The sequence below is a fragment of the Narcine bancroftii genome, chromosome 4, assembly GCF_036971445.1.
Source record: "Narcine bancroftii isolate sNarBan1 chromosome 4, sNarBan1.hap1, whole genome shotgun sequence".
In the NCBI taxonomy this organism is placed as follows: Eukaryota; Metazoa; Chordata; class Chondrichthyes; order Torpediniformes; family Narcinidae; genus Narcine; species Narcine bancroftii.
In genome coordinates, this window is record NC_091472.1 from 227,330,653 (window position 1) to 227,347,222 (window position 16,570).

Here is a 16,570-nt window from a genome sequence, read left to right on the forward strand (position 1 = left end):
GCAATAGTTAAAGTTAATGGTGAATGATCTGATAGAAGTCTTGACAAATATTCTGTTTTTTTATCATTTTACTTTTTAACTGGGCAGTCATTAAAAACAAATCAATCCTTGTATGTGAATCATGTAGCCTTGAGTAAAACAAATAGTCTCTTTCAATGGGGTTAAGCTGCCTCCATATATCATTCAAATTTAAATCCTTCATAAATGATAGTACCGTTTTTGCAGCTTTTACCTTTGTCACTGTTCTGGCTGATTTATCCAGTATTGGATCTAGACAGAAACTGACGTATTCTCCAACCAGTATATTTTGTCTTCCCTCTTCTGTTTTTAAAAATATATCTTTCATAAAGGCTTCATCATCATAATTTGGTGTGTAGATGTTCATAATCATCCATGATTATGCATAAATTTTACAATATGCCATTACAAATCTTCCACTTGGTCAGTCCCTTCTATTATTATTGTATTTTTTGTTAATTAGAAATTGCTACTCCTCTTGCTTTTGAGCCAAATGAAAATGATATTACTTCTCCCACCCATTTTCTTTTTAATTTAGCATGTTTCAATTTGGTAAGATGGGTTTCTTGTGAAAAGACTCCATCTGCCTTTAGTTGTTTAGTTGTGCCAAGACCCACTTCCTTTTCACCAGATCATTTATCCCATTTTAACATTAAGACAAATAAATTTTAATGTTCTGTCCATATTGATTCTTTAAACAAATATTGTTTAACAATTAAATATTTCAGTTGTTTAAATAATGAAATGATTTTCCCTCTTTAAAAAACACATATGATCTTCCAGCCCTGATGGTAACATAAGCAGGAAACCCCAAAAGCCGGCGAAAAGAGCCCGCAGAATCTCTCGAGGAAGAAGAACCCCTCCCTTTAGCGCCATCATTTATAGATTCTCCTCTCCAGCCGCCATTCTCCCCCAGATGGAGTCTCCACCTTGCTCCTACTTTTCCAAAGTTTTATCTCTTTTCTGAGCTCTCCATGAACATTTCAATAAAATTTACTTTTCAACAATACAAGATGGTTTTATTGAAAAAAATACAATTTTTACGTAGTCCCATCGTAAACATTTTTCAGTCTTCCTCTTTCTCAAACTTAGTCTTTTCATAAGCCTTGCAGGAAGTCTTCCACTTCGTTTTTAGTCTTGAAAATCATTGATTACCTTCTGCTACTTTGACCCTCAGAGTCGTTGGGTATATCATCAAATATTTCAAGTTTTTGGAACTCAGTTATCTTTTTACATAATCAAACTCTTTCCTTTGCTTAATCAAAATAAGACTATAATCTTGGAAATATAGTACTTTTTCATGGTCAGTCTTGGGCATAACATTGTTTTGCTCAGAGTATTCATATGTTACTTGCGGAATTGTCTCCCATTCCTGGTAACTCAAAAGTCTGACCAGGACCGGCCATGGTCACTGATCGCTGGCTCCCTTGGGTCCATTGGTCCAGTAAGCCTTTCAATGTGCAATTTTTCTCTGAATTTGTCTTCTCTTAGCACTTATAGGATGCATGTTTTGAAGTTTACTGGATCTCTTCCCTCGATTCCACTTTCAGTTTAATAATTTGGACATTATTTCGATTGCTAAAATTCTCTATGTGGTCAATCTTGTCCAGCACACCTTGTCTATCTGACTCCCATTGCTTCACATTTTTTTCCAAAGCTTTTAGCTTATCTTGTGTTTTTACCAATTCTGCTTCTACTTGGGTCATTCTTTCCATTGTCTTCAATGATTTGTTTAATTTCAGTCCTGTCTTTCATTACATTTTCAACACCAACAAATCGGTTGCTCAAGTTTTCCATTTTCTCCAGGATAATATTTAGCTCTTGTCCCAACTCCCCAGCTCTACCAGGGTCTGCCAGTCCTAAGGCGACTTTTATGCTGCTCCCTTCTGGGCTTTCACTCCATGTTCCTGGCTGAGTTGAAACTTTATTTTTTTTTGTTCTCAGCTCCCTTGGTTTCTTAGTAGTTGTTTTGTCCATTTTTTTTAGGGTGAAAAAAAATTAATTTTAAAGTTTTAACTGTCTTTTTGATACTCTTAATGGAGAACTTAATCAAAACATGTCTGGCCAAGTCCTTCGCATGGCTACACCTCCCCCCCCCCCCCCCCCACCGCAAACATTTTCTACCACTGCAAGCTTCCCCAAGGTGCAGGCATTCACAGGCAGCAGTAATATCCTTTCAGAGACTTCCCAGTAAGTTACGACCAGGAGCACCAGGCTGTGCCATTGGAGGGTTCTATCATAGAAATCAATAGCCCTGTAAAAGTGGCCAAAGTGATTACTAAGAAGCAATCTCCCAGCATCAGGGACTATTGAACTCAACAGTACCCTTTGCCAATTGATATTGTTCTTTTGTGTCATTAAGAACTGCCTCATGACTTTGCACCTTTCTGGAAAATTAATTGAGAAATACGACTAGAGATGCTCAGCAGCGTCCACTATTTTTTAAACAACTTTGGAGTTCGTGAGGAAACCCAACAATGACAGTTTCCAAATGACACACTTGAATTTCACCATTAAGAAGGGCTTTTTTTTAAAAAAACACATTAAGGGGCCATGCATTTCCATTTTAACCCTGTAAAAATGCTACATCTTAGCATGTCGGCTCCTGGCTACCCTCATTCTGCTGAGTCATCTTTCAGGCTGTTCTCCCAAATCGCTGCATGAACAAACCTGATCCTGCAGTGAGAGCTGGAACAAGCTCCATACCTGACACTGGATTCAGAATAATCAACTGGTTGACCTAAGCCAGTCATCAACTGCAAGAGTTCATAAATATCCTCAGTCTTACCAAAGCAGAGAAACTGCAGCCTTTATACTTGTATTCAAACAGAGCAAAGATAAGAATGATGTTAAAATGTCAAAAAGCACACCATTTTGATGCATATTCTGTTGCTCAAGAAAGTCTTTTTCTTTTGTCCCTTTGTGAAATGTATGCAATATGAAAGGTTATTTCCATAGAAATATTAAATCTGAACAAATCATAGACTAGATACAAATAGAAGTGTACCGTGGAGAGCATTCTGGATAGTTGCATCACTCTCTGGTACGGAGGCACCAAATCTCAGAACAATAAAAAACTCCAGAGGGTTGTTAATGAGGTCTGCGACATCACAGGTACCAGACTTCACTCCATCGAGGGCATCTACATGAGGTGGCATCTTAAGAAAGTGGCCTCTATCTTCTAGGAACTTCACCACCCAGGCTATGCCCTCTTCATATTGCTACCATCAGAAAGGAGCTACAGGAGCCTGAGGACAAACACTCAGAGGCACAACGACAGCTTCTTCTCCTCTGCCATCAGATTTCTGAATGGACAATGAAACGCAGACATGACCTCACATCTCTTATTTTTTACACTAATTTATTTATTTTTAAATATAATTTTCTGGCAATGTTTGCACTATAATGTTGCTGCAAAACCACGAACTTTGTGACACGTTCATGACAATAAATTTTGATTCTGATTCTGGTTTAATTCCTGGAGAGAGTAAATGGTTTAATTGGGAAACCTGGTGGGTTTTAACCAGCAGGTTCCTGCTGGTTTGTCACGTCAGAGGAGGAAATAGCAACTGGTTAGTAGTCTAGAATTTTCAAAGAGAAGAGGCAACAGTGGTGACACAAGAGTCTGCAGATGCAGGAATCTGGAGTAAAATTTAAAAAAAGTGGGTCAAGTTGCATCAGTGGAGGCAAAAGGCCTTTTTCCAAAGGTATTCCAGTTAATTGGCCATGCAGCGGACCAAGATAGGAAACTATTTGTGCAGTTTCCACTGAACCACCTTTAACCAGGACACTGATTGCTTTTCTACTAAACACAACTCATCCCCGGGGATCAGAGAGTCTACCTTTGAATGGAATGGATGGAAGTTGTCCTTTTTCCACTGGTTTAATCAGTATGCTACACTTTTCTTGAAGCTGTCTGAGGGCAAAGACCATGTCAGTGGTTCCTCTGTTAGCGCGAAAGCCGCACTGTGATTCTGGGAGAATATTCTCAGCGACACTAGGTATTATTCTATTTAGTAGAATCCTAGCGAAGATTTTGCCTGCAATGGAGAGCAACGTGATTCCCCTGTAGTTTGAGCAGTCTGATTTCTCGCCTTTGTTTTTGTACAGGGTGATGATGGTGGCATCACGAAGATCCTGAGGCAGTTTACCTTGGTCCCAACAAAGCTTGAAAAACTCATGCAGTTTGGCATGCAGAGTTTTGCCGCCAGCCTTCCAGACTTCTGGGGGGATTCCATCCATACCTGCTGCTTTGCCACTTTTCAGTTGTTCGATTGCCTTATATGTCTCATCCAGGGTGGGAACCTCATCCAGCTCTAGCCTTAGGGGCTGTTGAGGGAGCTGGAGCAGGGCGGAATCTTGGACTGAGCGGTTGGTACTGAAAAGAGATTGGAAGTGTTCTGACCATCGGTTGAGGATGGAGATCTTGTCGCTGAGGAGGACTTTGCCGTCTGAGCTGCGCAGCGGGCTTTGGACTTGGGGTGAGGGGCCTCTACCGGCACCACCTACGGCTCCTAGAACGCTTCCACCAGCGTTGTCTCCGCTCCATCCTCAACATCCATTGGAGCGCTCACACCCCTAACGTCGAGGTACTCGAGATGGCAGAGGTCGACAGCATCGAGTCCACGCTGCTGAAGATCCAGCTGCGCTGGATGGGTCACGTCTCCAGAATGGAGGACCATCGCCTTCCCAAGATCGTATTATATGGCGAGCTCTCCACTGGCCACCGTGACAGAGGTGCACCAAAGAAAAGGTACAAGGACTGCCTAAAGAAATCTCTTGGTGCCTGCCACATTGACCACCGCCAGTGGGCTGATAACGCCTCAAACCGTGCATCTTGGCGCCTCACAGTTTGGCGGGCAGCAGCCTCCTTTGAAGAAGACCGCAGAGCCCACCTCACTGACAAAAGGCAAAGGAGGAAAAACCCAACACCCAACCCCAACCAACCAATTTTCCCTTGCAACCGCTGCAATTGTGTCTGCCTGTCCCGCATCGGACTGGTCAGCCACAAACGAGCCTGCAGCTGACGTGGACTTTTTACCCCCTCCATAAATCTTCGTCCGCGAAGCCAAGCCAAAGAAAGAATCAGTATGCTGTTGTCAGCTAATTATGGGGATATGAATAGGGGTTGATGCTGCCAACCCCAGGTGTGATTTGATGTCATTTGATGCTGGCATGCTGATTGTTTTCTTATTCTTTTTCTACTGGACCCTTAACCAGTTAATTCCTAGGATGAGGTGCCAGTGGAAAAGGGGCTAAAGATAGATTTGTTGTTTTAAGTCAAGATCCTGCTTGCGGACAGAGTTTTCATCTGATCTCGACATGGGAGCCTCCATTCACTTATCTTTTGACTTTTGTTAAGCATATTGAAATGCTGACTTTATTTTTCTCTCTCCTTGGTTGCTGCCCATTCTCCTGAATGTTTCCAACATCATTTGCTTTTATTTCAGATTTCAAAATGTGTGGAGTTTTATTTTGAATTTTTAAAAATTAACTTTGGGAACAGTCATGGCATTGCAAGACTCTTTACAACTATAATTTTCTCTCATAAATTAACCATTTTCAATCAGCCAGTTTAAGAGATTTTTTTTAAAGTATAAAATATTTTTTATACACAAGGGAATCTTAATTATATCTTATCTATTTTCTATTCAACATTAATTTTGGCTATATTATGAGGAATGGATTCACTTAATATTGTGACAAAATATATTATGTATAATAGTGTATATAGTGTAGGCCACATACAAACATTTCAAAATATTTCTCATTTAAAATACTGGCGCTCTGCTCAAGCTAGACAGGCCGGCTCCGAAGGCCTTTGCAAAAACTTTGGTGACTGCCCAAGGGACTTCACTGATGAATTATTGTTTTGAAAAGCAACAGATGAAAGAATTTGGAGGATTAGGTCTGGAGTGCAGCTTGCTGTTCTAAGATGGTCATGTAGTTTTTGCAAGCAGAGAGAGAAAAAAAAAAACAGGTTGAGAGAGAGAGACAGACAGACAGAGTCAGAGACAGAGACAGAGAGAGACAGAGAATTCATTTCTGCAGTTTTACAGTCAGCAGCGACAGCTGGGACCGGAACAGGACAAGCTGGGAAGCTTGTGGAAAAACCCCATTTGGTCAAAGCCCCTGTGGTCCATACAAGAGGAGGGGACTGGCTGCCTAATGTTTCACTTGAAATAAGAGAAACAAAAATGAACTCTGTGGTGACCTGAAAAAAAGAGGTAATCATCTGGAAAACCCTGATGGGGCAAGTTTCTTCAGCAAGACACTGATGTAGCTAATTAGAAGGGATCAGTTTGTGTCCAGGAACAACAAACCTCTCTCTGTAAACTGACAAGCATCTTCCTGAGCAGTAACCATTTACCTTTCAAGCACCAAAGCCCGGTGAAATTCATGCATGTTAAATTCTGTGCACAGTATAAGAATTGCCTGCAACCAGTGATCTTGGAGGAATGAGAAGTGAGATTGGATTGTGAATTAAAGAATTTTTCTAAACTTAGACACACATTACATACACTTGTGCTTAGAATTGGAAGGGGGTTAAGTTAGGTTGGTTAAGTTAATAGTAATAAGTTAGATTTTGTACCTGTTTAAAGATAATTAAAAACCTTTTGTTTAAATAAGCATTTATCTTGGTAAATATCTATTACTGCTGGGTTTTGGGGTCCTCTAGGCTCATAACAATAATAGAATTTGATATTTTGAATGGGTTAAGTAAATAATTATGGCTATACTTCTGATTTACGATTTACCTGTGATATGTATATGATATGATTTGATTTGTTATTAATTAGAAGACCATGTATAAAGGGTTTTTTCTCTTAAACTCAATAAAAATATTTTAAAAAGAAAAGAAAGTCGACAGATACAATTCCAAAAAGTCCTGGAGAAACACAGCAGGCCATGCAATGTGTGTAGGAAACAAAGGGGAACCAACATTTCAAGACTGTCCTCTTCATAAAGGTACGAGCAAAACGCAGGCAGGCACAGCATGCAATTCTTCCTGTAATCTTTACTGTATGAAAATATTGGCCCAGATAATCTACTCGGAACCAAAGATCATCTACTCAGAGCCAGCTGATATGCTCAGACCTACCAAAGCTTGGGTCCCAGATAAAGGTTAAGCCCATTCTTCCACTCAGGCCAAATTGCTGTGTTGCTGCATCCTTTGTTGGGTCTTCATTATATTTCCCAATATTTTGGCAAGCAAATCTTCCCACTAAGCATAACCTTGCTTAAACTGGCACAAGTGTAACAGTTTATTTATATCAATGGGAAAGATTGGGGTGCAGAGAGAACTGTAGCTAGAATTACTTTTTTCATCAATTCCTTTGACTTAAATGTGCATAAATGTTTTAGTTGTAAAGTTCAGTGGAATTAACTTTTTTTTAAAACCTTGTAAACTTGCTATTTATCAATGAAATCCAAGTGTTTTTGGTAATTTGTAAATGTGGGTCAGGGTTAGCGTTATCAAACCGTTCCAGGTAGGGCCTAAGAATTATATTCAGAGACTCCCCATATCCTTGGATTCAGCTGCTCTTCGGAAGACTGCCCACACAGACACCTTCCAAGGACAAGTGCCCAGCAAGCCAGCAGAAGATCTACAAATCTATACCTTCATTCACACAAATTGTACTTCAAACCTCTCCCAAGTTGTGCAATCCATTATTTTCCACTAATTCAGTTATTTTGCTTTTCAGTCTTTTCATTGACCTTTGTATTAATATATTCTGGTGTCAGATGTAATGGCACTTGGGTCTGAATGAGTTGGAATTAACACACACTTCAGAGACTCCAGCACATTGCCTGGTCTGGGTCTGCAGTTCAGCATAGAGGCAGCCAAGTTATTGAACCAAGTACAGTAAAACCCCTGGTATCCGGCATTTATGGGGATTGGTAGATGCCAAATAATTGAGTTTTACGGTTGCTTGAGACTCACTCTTACAATGCCTAAATAATGCACCTAAATTAAGAATAGTTTAAAAGACAAAAATAATATGCTGTACTTACACTGAACAAACTTCATTTGCATGAATATATAAACCTTAAAAGAATATTTTCAATCAGATTTTTTGAAAACCATCGATACATCTGCAGGCTCCTCCCTCTCCACGAAGCAGCCGAAAGACAAACAGTAACATCATAGATAATGATTCTTCGCCCCTGCCCCCCCCATCCCCCCACCCCCCCAGCTTTGCCAAGTTTACTTCACTAAGCAGGGATAAGGAGACACTTTAAGAGAATCGCCACAAAGGCAAGCTTCTTCAACCAGTTCATCGTCCTGGGCGACGACATTTTATTCAAACAACTTTTTTCCAAACAGCTGCTACAAGCAAATCAAGACAAAGGGACTCTACTGGCTGAATACATGCTCCCACTTTCACCAAAAGTTTAGGTGTTACCTCAGAGAACATTTACAATTTTAAACTTTTTTACATTTTTATTTGTTTTATTTTTTTCCCTTGACTTTTTTTTGGCTGGATGCTTGAGGTTGCCTGTTGCTTGTACTCTGGATAACAGGGGTTTTACTGTACCCCTCTATCAAATATCCTAGGACACAATTTTATTCAACAAAGGAGTCCTCCAAGGTCTTCTCATCAATATTTAACCTTCTATCTTCCATCTGATTGCTGTATGACTCTTTTCACATTTCTGTTTTGTACATTTCTCTCACTTCAACAGAACTTCACCCAAGTGTAAAGTACTCTTGGAAAGTTTAAAGGTCATGAGTCATTATAAATAGGTCTCTTTTGTTTATTTTTTGATCTTCTACAACTCTCTTCATTTAACTCTCATTGAGTCTGCTTGTTCTCATTTCCTATTAATCTCCTATTGTTGTAACCTCTTAAAAAAGGTTTTAATCTCACAATTTCCACATTAGTCAGCCAACTAAAATTAAAACTAGCAGATGAAAAGTAAAAATAACTCCCATATTAAGCAATTATTGCTCATATTCTAATGAATAACGTTGAATCACATTCAGGAAGAAATGGTGCAAGCCACATTTTTTGAAAAGTCTCAGAACCTAAAGATTAAAACCAGTTGTGTGGATGAGAGCTTTCACATATATTCAGCAAGAATTTTAAAAAGTATTTTTTTATTATCTGTACATCTCATAAAATTAGTGAAAATTCAAGTTCCTGTGACTTCCTCCATTCCCGTCAAAACACCTCTGAAACATTGCCATCATGACTGCTTACATCATCTCTCCTGCCAGTCCAATCCAGACACCTGCTACACTGTGTGTAAAAATAACTTGCCTTCAATTTCCTTTAAACTTTCACTTCTTTAATTGAAAGCTATAACCTCCAGTATTTGGCATTTCCAACCTGGGTAAAAGACTCTTCTATCTACCTTTTCTCTGCCTCTCATAGTTTTAGAAACTTCTATCTGGTCTCCCCTCAGCCTCTGACACTCCAGGAAAAACATTCCAGGTTTGTCGAACTTCTGATAGCTAATACTTTCTAATCTAGGCAACATCTTGGTAAACCTCTTTTGCATTCTCTCCAAAATCTACACATCCTTTCTAAAATGCAACGACCAGAACTGCACATAATACTCCAAATATGGTCTTGTCGTGAAGTCACTACAGCAGGGAAAGGAAGAACGACACACTTTTGTTTGAAAATGTTACTTTCCATTTGAATCAAATACAAACATACATTTATTCATCTTGAATAATACATTAGAATAAAAGCAAAGCAAAATGATGCATAATTTTGTTTTTATTCCCATCCCTCCCAAAAAGAAAAAAGATAGCACACCTGAATATATCATTCACTATTTATATTTTCTAACATATTAATTCTATCTTAAACATATTAATTGGGAGGAGCGGGTATAATGAACGATACAGGTGGGCTTTTATCAATGAAATCAACATATGGTTTCCAGATCATATAAAATTTTTCTGGTTGATTCATTAAATTATAAGTAATTTTTTCTAATGGTATACAATTTTGTATTTCCACATGCCATATTGTCCTACTTCCATGTTACCACCATATACTTCTTTACCACCACTATTTCTACACTCAAAAACTTCCGTTTAAATTTATCTAACTTCACTTTAGTGTCTGTTTCATATAGATCACCTAGCAGAAATATTCTGGGATCTTCATAATTCATACCATTAATATACTCAAATCTTCCCAATACTTTTCAACTTTTCCACACAACCAAACTGCTTGCAATAAAGTTCCTATTTCCTTATTACATCTGGAACATTTATCAAAACAATTTGAGTTAAGTCCATGTAATTTATATGGAGTACAGTATAGCTGGTGCAAAAACTTATATTGTTCCATTTGATATCTTACATTGATTGTATTGGTTACACTCTCATAACCACTTCTTGAAATTGTATATTTAAATCCCTTTCCCACTTTTCGTATTGACATATAGTTCCTTTTTCTGCATTGTGTCTTGCAATTTTATATACATGTTGGTCATAAATTTTTCTATAAATGTATCAGTAAATTAAATATTCATATTGACTCTGCTCCGGAAGTCTAAAATTCACTCCTATCTTCTTTTGTAAATATAATTTGAGCTGATAATATGAGAAAATAGTATTATTTGATATATTGTATTTCTCTTTCATTTGTTTGAAAAAGTCAGAAAATGGGAACCTAAAAAAAAATTGTTTATTCTCTTTATCCCATGATTATGCCAAATATCAAAAAAATGATTATTTAATATAAAAGGAATAAGTGGGTTCTGCTTTAATATCATCTTGAACTCTGGATAACAGGGGTTTTATTTCCATTTCTATATGAATTCCGTTCCATATCTTAAGCAAATGCTTTAGAATTAGTACTTCTATTTTCCCTTTCAAAAGTTCTTCATGCTATTTCTACAGCATATGCTCTGGATTAATATCCTATTTTATTCATTTCAATCTGTACCCATACTGTCTTTTCCTCAGTTTGATAGCAGGAGGACAAGAATCTTAATTGAGTTGCTTTATAATAATTTTTAAAATTCAGCAATCTTAGTCCTCCCTGATCAAATTTCCAAGTCAGTTTTTACAAGGTTACATTTTTATTTAATTCTTGAAAAATCTTCATTGGAACAGGGATTGGTAATGATTGAAATAAATATTGCATCCTTGTAAAACTATTCATTTTTACACGATTTATCCTTCCTATTAAAGTTATTGGTAAATCTTTCCATCTTTTAAAATCCTCAAGAACGATATGCACTCGATGCGATTATAGACAAGACTGGTTTATTGCACTCTCTGCCCCTGCTTATATAGGCCCAGTTTCCCGCCGTTGCGCCCGATTTTCCCACTATTGTTGGTGGAAGTGACGTCAGCAGGATTACAGTCACTGATTGGTTGATGTACGCACTGTGCTGGTGGTCAGCTGAAGAGAAAAGTCATAAGGCTGTGTGGGCCTGCGTTTGACCGCAATTTTGTGTCGGGCTGCCAAGTAACATGTCGCAACAGCTTCACTAAAATTTTATATGGCTGTTACACAACTTGCTGTTCTATCGACTTCCTCAAAAAAATACAGAAAAGCACTATTTTTTTTTAAATGCAGGGAGTTTGAAAGATACTAGTTTGCATATGGAGCTAGTAGTTCTTGCATGTGAAGTGCTGAATCACAACATGGAACACACACCACACACACACACACACACACACACACACACACACACACACACACACACACACACACACACACACACACACACACACACACACATTTATTGAATGGTTTGTCCTGCTGGGCCCAGTTGTCCCACTGCTTCTGGCAGAAATGACATCACGGGCTTGCCAACTGGCTATCGGTGCCAGTGCTCATCGTTTCCTGCCGCGCAGCCTGAAGCCCGGGAAGAAAAGCCATTTAGTTGGTGTGATCCTTGTGGGATCACTGTATTGGACCGCCATTTTGTGTGCTGGGACATCTACCAGGTAGCAGGCTGCCACAGAACAACCAATTAGGAAGACAAGTGTACACTGTTCCTTATTGCAAGAGAATACAATACAAGTCTGACCAAAATTATAAAGGACCTCTTGAGGCCACAGCTAGAATAATATGCTGAATGGTAAAACAGAAAAGTCTGCAGACTCTGTGATTGGTGTCAAGACCATCCATTGTGTGGCCTTCTCTTCATCGGAGAGGCTGATCGCTTCACTGAGCACCTTCACACTTGTATCAGGGACAGGTATTCTCAGTGGCCAACCATTTCAATTCTGCGCCCATTCCTTCACTAACATGTCTGTCCATGGCCTCACATACTGTCAATCAAAGCCCACCTGTATATTGGAGAAGCAATGCCTAATTTTCTGTCTGGGAATTCTCCAACCTGATGGCAATAACATCGATTTCTCTGGTTTATGCTGGGCCACTCCCCGTTCTCCCTCTCTTCCCCATCCCTGACTTCTTTCCTCTAATTCTTCACCCCCTTCCCTCTCCATTCACAGAGCCATTCCCCCCTGTTTGCTGGTGTGCGCTCCCTCTCTTATTACCTCCTACCTGTGGGACTGTGTTCCTTCCCCTGCCCCTCCCCCCACACCATTTTCTTTGGGCGCCTGTCTACATTTTGCTCATAATTGTTGAAGGTCTGAAGTCCTCAAATCCTTATCTTTGCTACATGAAGTACACTGTTTGACCTGCTGAGTGTCTTCAGCATTGTATTTTTTAAAGTATGTACATTTCTGATCTCTCTCACTGAGAAAAAGTGAGTGCAACAAAAGTCCATCAGCTTGATTCTTGGGATGGAAGGGATTATCATGTGAAGCAAATTTCAGAGAATTAGGGATGGTCACATTAAAATGGATTCAATTCTTTTGCAGCTTCACTGGGTAGAAGCATGAACAATGTTTTCACAGCGAGAGAGTCTCAAAGAAGAGCAGGAGTCAATACCTGATTGCTTTTGGCAGGATTTATGGCTTACCAAATCAGAATATTTGGTCAGTATTATGTTGCTTTTTTTTCTAGTACTTCACTGCACTCAAGTTTGTTGCCATTTTTTTAAAACTTTCCAATAGTAACTGTCTCAGAGCTTTGTTCTCTGGGATAGTCTGAATATGAGAAAAACTAAAAAAAACTGCGTCTGTTTAGAATGAGCACTTTAAAATAGCCTCACAAGCTGAAAAGTACCTAAAAAATTAAATCGTTCAACTATATCTCATCTTGATTTCAATAATTTGGAAATATATATTTTCAGTTTGTACTTTGGTTTCACAAGAGGAACTTAGGTCATCATTATTCAGATGCCTTGCTGTTCGGCATGGGCAATCATGTCTCTCCATCCGACACAAATTCTGACCTTCTGAATTGTAGTTGTTGCCTCTTCTCCTTTAGTGAAGGCTCCATCTTTGAGCTGACACCGTAGTCGATGTTGAGTTCATGATGACACAAGGAAAAAATACTGAAGTGGTTTCCTGTTGCTTTCTTCAGTTGTAGTGCCCGTACTGGACTGGTAAGCAGATTGATCAGTAGATTTATCAGCCCAGCATTTTTAGTTTTACAAACATAAATTCCAATTTGTAGAATTTGCCTGTAAAAAACATCCCCCATCTGCAATCCATGGCTTCACATGACCCTGATTAGGAGGCTAAACAGGTACTATGCCTTGACAAAGGTGACCTGTAGGCTATCGGACAGAAGGAGTGCCTTACAACTCCTTATGCTGAACAATCTGGCAGTACCGACACCAAAGTGAGATAGTATATGTAAAAGGGTTTGGGCTGCAGTCTTATTCCCAACAAAAAACACAAAATGCAGTTGTTGATGAGATTTGTATGCCTGATAGTCTACGGCTCTGGTTTTGCACCTCCCGGAATATCCACTTATCCCCAAATTTGAGCAGCATGTGCTTTCCTTCAATCCTTTTCAATAATCTAGCACAATGGAACTCTTCCTCTGTCTCGGATGTTTGGAGATTAATTTACTTATTTCTTCACCACATGATCACAAAATACAGCCAAAACGCTGAAATTAACTACCTCTTCTCTTTTTCTTCATCTCCACTTTCTTATTTATACACTTCATCGTCATGACATTATCCAAACACGTAGAATTAATTTCTACATGTTCATAAATGAAAACCCACCTCACGGTCTTTGGTTAGGGGCAAAGATGGGACAGGTTGAGCTTATCTTCCTTGCACCAAAGGCTGATCAAGAGGAACGTAGATAGGGTAGATATGTTAAGTCAAGTTTATTGTCAGCAGATTTACAAGTGCAACCTGATGAAGCAGCATTTTCTAGTCCTCGGAGAAACGTGAAAAACACGCAGCCACATAACCAGACATAACCCACATACAGAGAAACAAGACAAAACGCAGGACAGGTATTCATAGATACAAATAAATAGATTTTGTTTTGTGAATACGAGAGTCTCAGATGGTTAGTGTGAGCCATTCCTTTGGTCATTCAGCATTCTCACTGCCTGTGGAAAAAGCTGTTCCTCAGCCTGGTGGCCCTGGCTCTGATACTCCTGTATCCCTTTCCGGACAGGGGCAGTAGAATTGGAAACCATCAATGGGGATTTGGTCATCATGACGCTGAAGGAACTATGTGAAGCCAGGTCACACTGACATTCGGACTTCTAGTTGTCTTCAGTGTTGCCTTAATAACCCTAACTCTCAAAAAAAAAGCCATGACTTTCACCAAGCTTTCAGTCTCCTTCTGCCACCACCCCCCCCCCCCACCACCCCACCCACCCCCGCCAAATCAGTGTTGATCTCCTTCACAAAATATTTCTGTGGAAATAGAAATACAGAAGATTGATGTGGAGGTGGCTTGTAGATAGTAGAAGACAGTGAAGCTCCAAGCTGGGACCCACCATGTTCAAATCTAGAAGGTGATGTTCTTATCATCTGAAAGGTATGAACCAATATGTTGAGATTGTGAACAGAACAATGGACATTTTGTTTTGTTTGAAAGGAAGTTAATGTGAGTAACATGAACGAAAATGGAAAATATAGAAGATAGAACATTGCAGCACAGTACAGCCCTCCAGCCCAGGATGTTGTGCCATCCCACGGAAACCTTCACAACAATCTAATTTTTCTACCTCACACCCATAACCCTCTGTTTCCCTTAAATATAACCTCGGCTAAATTTATATGCAGTTGTCTCCACGCGGTCCGAAGGTTGTTTTGCGAAAGGTTCATGAAGTCCTGATGAAACCATTCAATGCAGTCGTTTCTGAGCAAAACGTGTAAATAACGCAGGATGAACCCCCCGGTGCCCGAGAGATCACGCAGACACATCCGCACAGTCAACGAAACGGTTTTAAGGACAGGCAACCTGGAGGGGATTTCCTGAGCTGATGGAACGAGAGAGATCGTGAGCGCGAAGGGCTGAGCTCAAAAGCAGGCAATGAGCACAGGGGGGTAGAACATGGGCGGATATTACAACTCGGAACATGTGCAGATACTGGTATCGAACGGTGGACATGAAAGTGAACGCCGCACGACCTGGCAGCTTCTCAGAAAAGAAAGAACAGTTGCAAAACTAACTTATTTTCAATTGAAAAATAATACCAGCTGTCAGGTGCTTGGCATCCGACCTGCAGACTTCTTTCAACTGGCCCGGGGCTTTCGCGCAGGAAAACGGGAAGAGAGGAAAGGAGGTTCTGACTCGTCACCTCCCCAACAGTGCAATGAGGGGTGAACTTGCAAGCCGCCAACCCAGAGTTCGCCGCTTGTATTTGTGGCGTAGATTTTGATGAAGAAAGGACGTTCTTTAAAAAAAATACAAGGTCCAGGTGGAGCAGAAGGATAGACCCAACGGTTAACTTACTGGAGTCTCGCCGCAGCCGCCTGGTTCCCCGTTCAACTTCCTTCTTCGAACTCCCCACGACTTTGTTTGTAGAGAGGGGAAGGATGCGTTTTAACGAACGCAAGCGGAAGGGGTGGTATGTTTCCAAAATGAATGAAATCCAACCTGTCGATTCGAGTCAGGTGGCGGAGTCATTCAAAGTTCTGGGGAGTTGGGCTGTTTCTTCGCCATTTTCCGCGGCATGCTCTTTCATAATATCTGCATGTGATGCCTGTCACCACCAGGACCGTCAAAGTTGGGTCCAATCCCACCAACAGCACCGACCTCATCATCAGTACGAAGATCCTTCTGCTGTTCGGAGTATTCGTTCACACCCGAATACTCGTTCACACTCAACCCCACAAACATTTCAATTCCACATACCATCCCACACCAAAATACCTTGACCATGGCCTCTTCCTCTGCCATACTGAGGCCCCCCGCAATATGGAGGAACAACACCTTATATTCCGCCTGGCACTCTCAACCCAGACAGCGTGAACATCGGTCCGTAACCCCTCCCCTGAGTCTCTCTCTTTCCCAATCCCTGTTTCCTCTTGCTCCCACTCCCCTTCCCTTCTCTCGCCCACCAGAGATCTATCCTCTCCCCCTGCCACCTCAGTTTTTTTCTCTTCCACCCTCCCACCTGCTTCAGCCTAATGACTTCCTACTTGTTAGCCTGTACTCTCCTCCTTTCCTCCTCCCCCCCTCCCTCCCCCCTTATTCAGGCACCTGTCTTTTGCTCATACTTCAAGACAGGCCCAG

At 40.3% G+C, this 16,570-nt stretch overlaps 1 protein-coding gene across 3 annotated transcripts in view; it reads right to left on the bottom strand.

The window, feature by feature from the left end:
- Positions 1 to 15,995, bottom strand: part of itgb2 (integrin, beta 2) — a 146,792-nt gene extending 130,797 nt beyond the window's left edge. The window contains exon 1 of one of the 3 annotated variants that reach the window (XM_069934214.1): positions 15,788 to 15,995. The gene's annotated coding sequence lies outside the window, so the exon portion shown is untranslated. Of the gene's footprint in view, positions 1 to 13,305; positions 13,411 to 15,528; positions 15,663 to 15,787 lie in introns of those variants that run through there. The other 2 variants (XM_069934215.1, XM_069934216.1) reach the window with 2 other exon arrangements.
- Positions 15,996 to 16,570: the final 575 nt, after the last annotated feature.